We start from the raw sequence: 12,648 nt of genomic DNA, 5'->3' as shown, positions 1-12,648 counted from the left end.
GCTCCCAGAGGTCATCAGAGGAGCCCAGACAGCATGTGGAAGACCTTGGGGTTTCCTGAGGTACAGACACTGCCATGTTAGCCACCACATGCCAGCCCAGATTCCAAGGGGTAGAGCTGAATGTCCCATTGCAAAGGCATCGATCAGAGAGGGCTGAGAATTGGAATTAGTTTTCATTCAGTCCACTCCAGTGGTCAGTTAATATTTGCTCTTGAGTGACTGGAGAGATAAAGTAGACAGAGGAGGAGGGGCTGCTCTGTCTTCCGCCCCCTGCTCCCACAAGCTTTGGACTTCAGCAGAGATCAGAATTAGTGTGAGACACAAGAAGAACTAACTTCATGAGAGGATCTACCCGTAGATCTGGATGTGGACCACCTGCCCTCTGATCTCACCTGCCACCTAACAAGCTCCGCCAGCAGAACCCAGAGGAGAACTCCCCTCCTGGGAGGCAGAGCTGTCCCAGCGGCTGGTGAGTCACCTTGGCAAGGAGATCAGTGCAAGTCAAAGTGAGTGTGTGTGTTCCAGGGCCTCCCCCAGGCCCAATCCCCAGGAATGGCTTTGGGAGGAGGTGGCCAAGCTGTTGTGTGAGTCAGAGGGGCGAAGAGCCTTGTGGCTTAGGAATTCACAGTACCATAACTTCATTCTCATCACAGGTGGAGAAAAACATACAGCGACGCATCTCCTTAGGGAAGATGCCATCTCTTCTTTTCTGAAAAATTTAGTGCCCAAGCATATTTTTGAGCTCTCTGCCTACAAATTTGTCTCTATCCATAGGAATCTGGCCAACACTCATTCTCTGCTTCTTTCTGGCCCAGCCTCCAGTGTGACTTCCTGTTCAACTTCTTAGATCCCAACTTCCTGGCCTTTGTCCAATTTTTGCTCCCACTGACCTTCCTGGCAGCAGAGTCTCTCTGCAGAAGGAAAACCTGCAATGGATTCTCTTTGCTTCTGGCCTGGAAGTTGCTCCACTGAACTCCAGCTGCCATGTACTGCCCTGCCTCCGGGAGCAACTGACAGTAATAGCCATGCCACTGTTAATTACTCATAAAGCAAATGGTGAGTGTTGGTAAGTTAGTAAAACACAGGTACCTAAATGTAATAGAAGCTAAAGGCAATTTAAAATTTACTTTATGTGTTAGCTTCCTGTCCACATGACAAAATACCTGAGAAAACTACTTTAGAAGAAGAAATCTTTATTTGGCTCACGGTTTTAGAAACTTCAGTCCATGTTCGGCTGGCTTTGTTTTTCGTACTTTTGTATGGAGGTAGAAGGCTGTGGTGGAAGAAAACTGCCTAACATAATGGCAGGTGGGGTGGAGTCGGGGGAGGCACAAGGTATAATCTCCAAGGTCACACCCCATGACCGACTCTTTTCAACTAGGTCCCACCCCTAAGTTTCTGTCGCCTCCATATAATGCCCTCAGATTATAAACTCATCTATGGATGAACTCATCCATGGAAGTTAGATCCCTTATGATCCATTTGCCTCCTTAACATTCCACGGCTGCTCTGGGGATCTGTGACACACAAGCTTTGGGGGAACATTTTGTGTTCAAATTGTAAAACCTGGAAAGTTTCTACAGTAGCCAAAATATGCCCCCAAATTGGAAGCAGCATAAACACCTTCAGTAAGAACCTGTTTAAACATCTTATGATAATGTAAGCTCTTATTTAGAGAATTTACCATGTGTCATTGCCTCACAAACAGGAACATTTTAACTAATCAGACATCATTTAAAACAGATATACATTATTTGAGCCTTATAGCACATGTAGGGCAACCAAGGTACAAGACAGTTAAGTGATTTACCCAAAGTCACCCAGGTAGTGTGGTCATAGGGCTCATCTGACTTCAGTGCCCCAATGTTGCACAGTGACTCAAGCCAGACAGGGGGATACTGAACAGCCAAAAGATGAGGATCTAGTATAAGACATTTCATTATGTAAAAGAACAAACAGGCTCACAATAAACAGGTTGTGAAAGAATAAGTGTGACTCTAGCTTTTACCTATAGAAGAAGAAAAAAAAAAAAGAAGCCATGTGATGGCACAGGACTGTAATCCAAGCACTCTGAGAGCTGAAGCAGGGGGATCTCAAGTTTGATCCCAGTCTGGGCAATTTAGAAAGACCTAAAACAAAAAATAAATGAATAAAATAAAATAAAAATAAAAATAAATGACAAAGGATGTAGCTTGGTGAGAAGGCCCTGGGTTTAATCCTCAATACCAAAAAATAAAATCTAAGCACAAAAATAAAATTTGCACTACAGTATAGCTCTGCAAGTTGAGATTGTAGACAACTTTTTGGCTCATTCTGTTCTGTATACTTTTAACATTTGACATGGCTAGGTACTGTTCTAGAAATAAAAGACAAGCAAAAAATGTTAAAGGATGACAATTATGTTCACTTATTCTCTCTCTCTCTCTCTCTCTCTCTCTCTCTCTCTCTCTAGATGAGGTCTTGCTATGTTGCCCTGACTTGCCCTCCAGCCTCAAGCTGTAGCTGGGATTACAGGTATGCTCTGCCTACCCAGGACCTGCTGATGGGATGGTAGCCTTGTTATCTTTTGCCTGTGGGATTTTGCAGATGCTATTCCTTCTTCTGGAGGTTCCTCTACCTTTCTGTTGGCTTAGTGTACTTTCATCTGTCTCTCCAGTCCAGGATGTGTCATTTTCCCGAGACAGGGTACCCCCTTGCCTTTGTACTACTGCTGTCCATTATATGAGCATATTTTGACTTCTTTACCCTGTTGTGTTGGAATTATTAGTTTGTCATTCTGTCTTCTACACTAACAAATGAGATCCTGATAGCCAAGTACCTGGACCAAAGTCCTTGATCAATAAATAACTGCTTTTATTTCATTGATTCAAAAGCTGAAGTGACCCTCATAGCTCGTTTGTCTTCCTTGATGAGGTGGGGGTGTTGTTTAGGGTAGTTCTGTATCCTCAGCTATCAGGAAGCAGAGTTCAAAAATGCTGAGAGAGGAGATAAGTGTGATATCCTGGGCAGGAAGTCTAAAACTGGAAATGGCTCAAATGCACTTGGGAGGCTGTGACACTGATTTAAAATGGCTTCGACAAGCAGGAAACCGAGACAGACTCAGCCAGAATCTCAAGGGGCCACTTAGAGAACTTTCTTGGAGATTTGTTGGTTTAAAAGATATAAACAAATGAGGGAAAGAGAGTCTTAGGACCAAGAATAAAATCAAAGGATGCCCTCATGTTAAGGATAAGTTTGGGAAAGCTACAGTCACAGATGAGCTGAGTGCTGAAAACTTTGCCGAGGAGCGTGGAGTGGGCATTTGCCTGTCCGCAGTGAGCTGCACTCACAGGGGCAGCACAGAGCCTCCTGTGGGCAGCTGGCCTGCTCTTGCTGACGGCATCCCAACAGCTGCTGGAGTCCTAGTGGAGAGACTGTGGGAGATGGGGCTCCGTCTGCCAAAGAACCTTCCTCCTCTGTGACTAAACGAACCATTGGTGCTGGGTCTGGCTACACCTTGACATGACACATATTTCCAGCCAAGCGGCCACTTCTGAATCTTGCATGAGACCTGGTTTTTGGGGCTGACACAGGGACGGACCCTTCCCTGCAGTCGTTTCAGACTCATGAGATCGGGGACAGTGAGTACCATTCGTGTCATCGCTTCCACCAGTCACGCTCCAAGGAAAGTGCAGAAGAATTCTCATTCTGATTCAAGTGCTTTTTATTTTTAGTGTCTGCTTTACTTGATTAGTTTCCTTAATTTCCATATTTCTCCAGAGCTGGAAGACACATCTCTGAATCCTTGCCTGAATGTGTGTATGCTTTTAAAAAAACAAACAAACAAATAAAAACTCACCTTTATCCAGAGCCTCAGGACAGAAAAATAAAACCTACCCAAAGGGAAGCACAAATGAATATTTTAAATTGTGGTGGAAGCAGTACGGGCACACACTGATACTGTGAGTAGTCGGCTCATTTGTTGCACGGAAGGTAACTTTTATGTTCTAATTATGTTGTGGCTTTTAAAATTCCATAAAGTAAGCTTTGTGCTCCCTACTACTTCATAAAAATTATCTCATTTTAAAATCTGAACCCAATAGTCATAATTAACCATAGGTATATATATATATCCATCTTGTGTGCAGTGTGCTTGGGTTTAATATTCATTACGCATGCCCAAGTCTCTTATTAATTTAAAAATCCCAGGTGTTAATGAAGAAAAAGGATGAAATCAAACAGATTAATTTACATAAAACAAATTAGAGTAAATTTACTTTTCTTCAATAAGCCCCAGGCAATAAAGACTAATGGACAAATAATGAAAAGTTATCCTACAGCTGAGATCTATGCCTCTGACTTCCAAAAGAAAAGAGTAAGAATTAAGGACATTTTACAAATGCAGACTTTTCCAAATTACCTTATGTCTTCATCTGATCGCCTGTATTAGTATTCATATAGTGTTACTTAAATTTTTCCGAGTTCAGCTATGTTTGATCTTAGAGATCTCAGGGAAAGGGTATACTGGAATGTCTCACATGTGGCTGTGTTAGTCTCCAGGGCAAGTAATGGGTTTGGCATTTTTGCATATGTAAATAAAGTGCCACCCACAGGACTTATTTGCCTTTTTAACCTAGGTTCCCCTTCTACTTTATAAATCATTGATTTATAGTTATTTCCCATAATTTACTGCCAGGTCTTGGAAATAGAGTCTTTGGAGGAAGCAAAAGGTCTCAAAATGGTTATTTATTGTGCTCTTTTCTGCCATAGAAACTGAGGACCTAGGGTGAGTGCTGAGAGGGGAGAGAACTTCATTCTTTATTTTCTTTTTTGCATTTGGATTTTTATATACAAGTCAGGCTTTCATTACTGAGTCAAAAATATGTGATAATTATTTTTCAAGCCATTGCACACTTTGAGGATTGATGGCACATGTATATAAAGCCTCTTCACTGAGAATTTAGGTACAGACAACTCTGTGTACTTGTTTTTTAAAAAATCCTTCCCTGTTGCCTTCTTATTCCAACCAGCTTCTTATTCTGCTTTGCATGCAGCACTTCTAAAATAGTTCTATCTAAAATCACCGCATCTTTCTATTTTCCCTTGCGTAGCATTTTATAGGACTGATAAGTTCTAGCTGTGTATTTGGTTACTTTCCTCATTCTGCTACCTCTTATGGAGAATCTTCTCTGTTCCAGGAAATCTGAGAGATACAATGTTGAACAAGCTCCAAGTTCTTTTCAAGGCTCACAGTTTGACTAAGCAAGAGTTCATCATGTTGTAAAAGATTCCCTAAAAGAAGTCTTTATAGAAATGTAACAGGAATTCCAAGGTGGTACCTAGCTTAGCTAGGTTGAGTAGAAAAATGACAGTAGAAAATACTGGTAAGAGATGGTGATACTGGCTGATGAAATGCAAATATTAATTGTAATTGCAAAACAGAACATGTGTTGGTGTCTCCAGAAAATTGTAAATCTCTCAAGAATATCTTGAGCACACAACTTTCATCGGACCTTATAGCTAACGAGATTTACAGAGGCTAGATTGTGGGAAAACTTAGGTGCTATAATTTTAACTTTAACCCAGAGGTGATTGGAGCCACATAGATGTCTTCTCTCCATGTGGGGTTTGAAGAATGTTGGTGATAATTAGATTTGCACATCAGATGGATTACTTGGACAGCTGGATAGAAGTTCTGAAGAGGATTGATATCGGGATCAGGAGGAGTAGGAGACTCTTACCAAGAACCAGAAGGAAAACAACAAGGCCTTACCAAACATGAAGAGGAAGAAGTAGAGCTCTAAATTGAAACCAGTAAGGCTTGATGATGGGTTGGATTGAGTGTAGATAATAAAAGGTAAGAGGAATTAAAAGATGACATTCTTATTTCTAAAAATAGCTGCAAATTTTACTAGGGTGAAATTATAGGGTTTTGAAAGCTTTATTAATGTGTTGATTCCAAATAATCTCAAAGTTACAGGCAAGTCGTAGTTTTAAAGAAAATTTTCCTAAGTTACCAACTTAATGCTCCATCATCCGCTAACGTTTTTGTATACATTGAATACAAGTAAGGAAGCTCTCCAACAAAATCACAATACAACCATCACGGGCAGGAAATTAAAATTGATTCATTACCACTATCTAATCCTGGGTTCCACCAATTGTCCTTTGCATTCTCCATGACAACAGGACCCTGTTCAAGGTCGTGTTTTTGTTCAGTTGTCATATCTCTTTTGTGGTCTTCTCTCTGGCTCAGTTCATCAGTCTTTCCTTGCCTTTCATTCTACTGACTGATTCAAAGATTATCAGTTGGTCCTGGAGTTGTAGCTCAGTAGTTAGAGAACCTGCCTACCACACATGAGACTCTGGGCTCAATTCCTAGCGTTGAAATCAAAATGAAGGTTACTAGCTAATTATTTCATAGATGTTCTATTTTAACTGTTGGAGTTAATAAATATTTTGCAGGGATGGGCTCTAAATTGTACAAACCTCACTCTTCACAAACTTTATTATGTTATATCATAGAAGCTCATACTTTCCCATTTTATTCAGTGCATTATAGTCTGTCTTTACTATTATTTCAATGCATAAAATAGCCTATATTTGGCCAGCAAGAACCCTTTCAGTTGGTTTTATCAATACCTTTTTCCATCCGTCTTTGAACATCTCCCTGCTTTTGAGCCCAGCAAGTTTTTCCACTCCGGGGCGGTGTGGAAGGCTTTCACTGCCCGGCTCCAGTCAATCCCCTCCTCGAAGTTCCTGACTCCCAGGGGAGAGGAGAGGTAGGTAGGATGCAGTAGTGAAGATCCAGGGCACTAGGCATACTCAGGAGGAGTCAGTGATGACTTTCTTACTTTGTAATATTTCTCTGAAAGATTTTTTAGCGCATTCTTAAAATCCACACCTCTAAATCATTCTTTTTTTTTTTTTTTTTTTTGTCTTTTTCTTTTTTTATCGATACCGGGGATCGAACTCACGACCGCCTGTTTGCAAGGCAGGTGCTTATGCCGCTGAGCTAAATCCCCAGCCCCCCCCCCAAATCATTCTAATATTTAGTTTCTTCTATCCTTCTAGTCTGCAGTGCATCAAATTACTGAACTGTTGGGACTGACTCCTTTTGAATCAGTGTTTTGCAATATATCTTAGCCCTTGGAGGGATTCAGGGTTTGGCTGGGGAAGGAGCTGTATGCTTTTGTGAGTTGGAATGATGCGGTACACTCAGGAAACTGATTTAAGTCCCTTGCACATCAGATTTATGGAGGGTCCTCCCCAATAAGGGGCTTCTGATGTAGTTGGGAGCACTGATGAATATAATGTTGAAAAGAAAACAATAAATAGAAATGAAGACCACAGGGAAAATTAAAGATTGGTAAGAAAAACTAGAGTTGGATTTTTTAAAAAAATTCAATAGAGAATTCAAATGCAATACAAAATGCAGCTTCAGAAATGAATGCCAACAATGAAAGTGTGCAACAAACTAGAGAGAGTGTGCAGAAGTTTTGGAAATACCCAGGTCTAGGATGGAAACTCTACTGCTTGCTAACTATGTAAGAGATGAGAACTTATTTTGGCTACAGTTTCTGTGTCTGCAGGTTATGGGTGTTCTGGCATATGTTTAACAACTGACTCATCATAAGTAAATAAGGAAGAAGGGAAAAAAAGGTCTCATTAATATCCATAGATTAAATGATCCCATTATGGCTAATTACAGTATAAGCCAATAGTGTAAAGTCACTGAGCACAGAGCAGAGAAGAAATGCACGGTAGTGTGCTATAATGGGTATTTCCACCACAGAGCTCTAGTAGGTGTAAATAACCTCAGAGCACATGTGATAGTAACATATAGAAAAATCATTAGCAAGCAGCAGCCTTTTGGAGTATTTATTACCTATGTTTCTAAATACAATTTAAATGGTGACTCCTACCCATAATCCCAGCCACTCAGGAAGCTAAAGCAGGAGGGTTGCAAGTTCAGCCAGTATGGGCCACTTACTGAGATCTTGTCTCAAAATCAAAAAATAAAAAAGGGCTAAGGAATGTATCATTGAGCATCCCTGAGTTCCTGATTCCTCAATATCGTAATCAATACATTAATTAGAAATTTAAATTTTAATATATATGCATAGGTAGGTATTTGTAGCACTGGGGATTACACTCAGGGCTGTGGGCATTCTGAGCAAGGGCAGCAACCCTGAGCTCCATCCCCATCCCTTTTTACTTGTTATTTTGAGTTAGGGTTTCTTTAAATTGCCCAGGATGGCCTCAAACTTTTAAGGTCCTGCCTCAGCCTCCCGAGTAGCTGGAATTACAGCGATATGTCACCATGCCTGAGTTTATATAATTTAAAAATAATGACCTTGTGTAACAGCTCATTTCCAAAATTTCAGAAAGTGTAATATTCAGCTCATTTAAGCTGGTACAACCCAGGTCTAATACACCACTGATGAGTGATAATAGTCACCCCTTATTATTTTAGACCTCACCTACTCACTAAAATTTACTTATAACCCCAAATCAATGCTCTGACAGGTGATGGTTAATTTTATATCAGGCTGACTGGGCCATAGGATATCTAGATGCATTATTTGATTTTTGAGTGGGATTAACCTTTGAATCAGTAGAGTGAGTAAGACTGATGATTTTTACAGTGTCAGTGAGCTTTGCTCAATTTATCCAAAGCCTGAACACAGCAAATACAATTTCGTCTCTGGCTGTCTCTGAGGTCACTGGTCATCTTCTGCCTCTGAACTCTGATCTGGCCTGTAGCGCCCACCCTCAATTCTTCTGGGTCCTCAAATACTCACACGCACATCTTGGGACTCCTCAGCCAGAGGATTTTGGTGCAGGTCAATTCTGCCTTTAAATCAAGCTCCTTCTCTCCATCTCTCTCACATATATGTATAAATCCCTGGATGCTTCCATTTCTTTGGAGTACCTGACCAATAGCACCACTTTTACAGTCATCCTCTGGACATGTGCAGGTTGGTGAAAACTTTGAGTTGCACACATGGTCATTTCCAGTTGACCAGGGTGCCTGCTTTTGCCTTCTTGTTCCAGTTCTCATGCTGTAAGTAACCATCCTTTATGCGCCCCACTTGGTGCCATCTCCTTTGTGTTTGTTGCTGATTTCATTGTTTAAAATAAATAGCACCCAAATCTGGGTGGGTGGTGCACTCCTGTAATCCCAGCCCTCCAATTCTTTCCTTTCCTTCCTTCAGCATTATTATTGGCTTTTTCCATTATGTAGTTCAGGCTGGCCTTGAACTCACTACATGGCCCAGCCCGGCCTTAAACTTGCAGCAGTCTTCCTGCCTCAACCTCCGAGGTGATGTCACTGCAGGTGAGCACCACCACATCCAGCTAATTTTGTAAAAACCACTAACTATCCCACAGTGGCTGCACCATTTTGCATTCCCATTAGCTATGAATGAGAGTTTCCGGTGTCCCACATCATTGCCAGCATTTGGTGTTGTTAGTATTCTGGATTTTGGTCACCACCCTTAAATGTCTGGTCCTATCCTACTGTTATTTTCTGTCTCCTTTCCTTCCTCCTTCCTGCCTCCCTCCCTCCCGTCCTCCCTTCTCATTTATTGTGATACTGGAGATTGAACCAGGGCCTTACACATACTTAGCACCCACCCTGTCACTGGGCTACATTCCCAGCCCCAACCTATGACTTTTATTTTTGAGACAAGTCTCATTCTGTTGCCCAGGCTGGTTCTGAACCCAGGGTCTTCTCACCTCAGCCTCCCGAGTAACTGGGATTACAGGCACGAGCCATCTCAGCCCATACTCCATCGTGGTTTTAATCCACATTTTTCTCATTTATGATATGCAGCTTCTTCTTGTCTTTTTCCCTCCCTTACTAGATTGTATGAGAGCAGGAACTTGTATCTGTTTTCTTCGCCATTCTAGGTTTAGTGTCTGTAACAATTTCTTCTACCAAGTGGGCTCTCTGCATGAGTGAATGACTCAGCCAGGCAACTGAGCCTTTGCTAACCAAGTGGTCTTTGGCTACATAAATAATTTCCATTATTCATTAAGTTAAAAATATTAAAAACTTCAAAATCTGGTCCTGAGTATTGCAGCTTAGATGTTTTGACCCATTTCTGTGTCAGAATGGTCTCTCACATTTTCCAGTCCTGTGCCTTCCTCTCCTCAGTGCCTCTCCTTGTGTTTCCAGCCACTTCTTGGGCCCCATCCTACACGCTCCTTCCCTGAGCCCTTTTCTGTGCCCAGAGCAGCGCCCGTAAGAGCAGCTGAATGCCAATCAGAGTCCCAAAGTAGCTGGTGACAAAGCACTTTCTCATTTATTTCCTCCTACTTTATGGCAGAGGCAGTGCTGACGGCTGGCAGTGCACATCTTGCCAGCTCGCTCCTCTTCTCTCGCCATCTCCCCCTCCTCTCTGGGAAGGTATTTCTGAGCACACATTTATTGTGCCTTGTGACATGCCAGGCCCTAGGAATGCCCCCGGCAGACAAGCTTCATGCTGCTCCCACATCTACACTTTGCTCTGCTCTGTGCTGTGGGATGCAGTGTATCATCTTCTGGGCTCCACACCAGCAATTTTTGGTTAAGGTCAGCCAAAGGACAAAGCGAGATGAGAGCGGTATCGTGGTATTTACTCCCCCAGGGCAGCCTGCCCCCTACATGACTCCCTCTTATGGCATCTGGTAACAGCCTAGTTTGGCAAAGCTTCCCAGGTGACCTCTGGGTGTCTTATTTTCCCTAGTTTGATCTTGCAATTCAGCCTGTAACTCAAAAGTATTCCTTTTACTAATAAACTTAACCATTGGATAATGACACGATCTTTGTGCAGTTTTCAAAAATTTCAGTATTTAGGAATGATGCAGGTCTTGTTGCATCATGCATTAACACCTTGGAGATAATCAATGGTGTGGACCCCAGGCCCTACCGTGATGCTTGGTTTAGAGGGACCCCCCATCTAGAGGGCCATCCCAGTAGATCCTGGAGCATAGCACCCTGCTTCGGTGTCTTCCCTCTTTCCATATTGTTGGCAGTGTTGCCACTCTTCCTGTTGAAGTGAGTAGGAGTGGTGGAAACAGGATTAGGGGGCAGAGACCACATTTGCCTGGGGTGAATGCTGGGTTGAATGCGGCAGCGGCAGTGGCTGCTGTATGGAGGGGCCTAGGATGAGCTGAGCTGTCCTGTGCTTGTTGGCAGAGGAGCTTCCAGTGCTAGATTATCTTGAGTTTACTGGAAGCGTTTATGGCTCCACAAGAATGTACAGTCTTGTTTTTTTTGGTACTGGCAATTGAACTTCGGACCTTGCCCTTGCCAGGCAGGTGCTGTGCCACTGAGCTCTATCTCGTCTCTATTCTTCTATTCATGAGTGCAACTTGGAGAAATTTTGGTGGACAAAATTTACTAGAATAATTTATGCTTGAGATTAAATTGCTGTTGGAAGTAGTTAGAAAAATTTTAAGATTGTTTTACTGGGTATTTACCTTACTTTTATAATACTGGTGATGGTGGTGGTGGGGTGTCTGGAGATTTTTCTGTGCTGGTTTAGTAGCTTTTGAGACATCAGAGAAAAAAGAGCAGCATGGAAAAGACAAAGTCTCTCAACCAAGGCAGAGAAAAGGGAGAGAGGGCCTGAGGGCATGGGCCCCAGTCCAGAGACAACAGTTTCCTGCTGTGCTTGGGTTGTTGGTCCTTGATGCCTCTTTTGTAATTTGGGGGAATCAATAGTGTGATACATTTAAGCTGGCATCTCTACAAATCACTGTTTTTCAGAATGAAGTGCGATATAAAATTAAACACTGACTTTTTCTTTGTTTTGCTACCAGGAATTGAACTCAGGACCTTGTGTCTGCCAGGGAGGCACTGTGCTGCAACACTGAATTTTTTATACCCAGTTTTCAGATATACTTAGAGAATATGAGATGCGATTAAAGACAATAGCGGGCATCTAAATTTTACAAATGACAGTAAGACACATGTTGCCATTAACTACTTCATCCTCAAAGCTCCCCTTCTGCTCACACTCCTTCATCACTCTTGGCCGCTTTCTGAAGCAGTTCTGAAAATCCCCATTTGTGAATGTATTTAGTTGCCCTGTCATAATTGCTGTGATATCTTAGATCAGCTCAAGATATTTATCGTTCATGGTCATTTTGCCTTGGAGGCAGAACCTGAAGCTGCACAATGCCAAACTCAGTGATCAGGTGAATGAAGAGACACGATGCTTGCTTTTATTTATTTTGGCACCGAGCACTGAACTCATAACCTTGCACTTGACACCGTATATTTAGAAACCTGCTTTTTCTTTGGATGGGAGTTGGCAATAAGCATTCACCATACTTTTTATCACATCTTATAAAGATACTCACAAAAGAGAACTCTCACAACTGCTTCACAAAGTGGCAAGGACAGTGGAATACATTTGTTCTAAGTGGAGGAGGATTTTGAATGCCAATGTGTCTTTTACTATAAAAACTTTCAAAATATAAACAGTCACTCTGTATTTTGATCACCCCTTGTGAATGATAAGGTAATATAACACTTCTTTCTTGATGACTGTAGTGATTTTGAGATTCAGGGGGACTGTGACAAAGAGGGAGAACATGTACCCTCACACAACTCCACCCAAGAAAGGGTGATGTTTCCCAACACAAGCAGGCGGATGCTTACAGTAAAGGACACTT

General features: G+C 42.0%; 1 protein-coding gene and 1 long non-coding RNA gene across 3 annotated transcripts in view; one reads left to right on the top strand and one right to left on the bottom strand.

Moving 5' to 3' along the window:
* Nostrin (nitric oxide synthase trafficking) overlaps nucleotides 1-12,648 on the bottom strand; it is a 97,950-nt gene that overhangs the window by 62,036 nt on the left and 23,266 nt on the right. The gene's annotated exons all lie outside the window — the stretch shown is intronic.
* LOC134478301 (uncharacterized) lies at nucleotides 286-12,265 on the top strand. Its single transcript, XR_010050847.1, has 5 exons — nucleotides 286-469; nucleotides 816-1,056; nucleotides 2,453-2,514; nucleotides 3,760-3,941; nucleotides 5,178-12,265. It is a non-coding gene; the product is annotated as an uncharacterized LOC134478301 (long non-coding RNA).

This window comes from Cavia porcellus, unplaced genomic scaffold (assembly GCF_034190915.1).
Source record: "Cavia porcellus strain 051 isolate PalLab524CR breed Dunkin Hartley unplaced genomic scaffold, mCavPor4.1 scaffold_12, whole genome shotgun sequence".
Lineage (NCBI taxonomy): Eukaryota > Metazoa > Chordata > Mammalia > Rodentia > Caviidae > Cavia > Cavia porcellus.
This window is presented reverse-complemented; position numbering and strand designations above follow the sequence as displayed.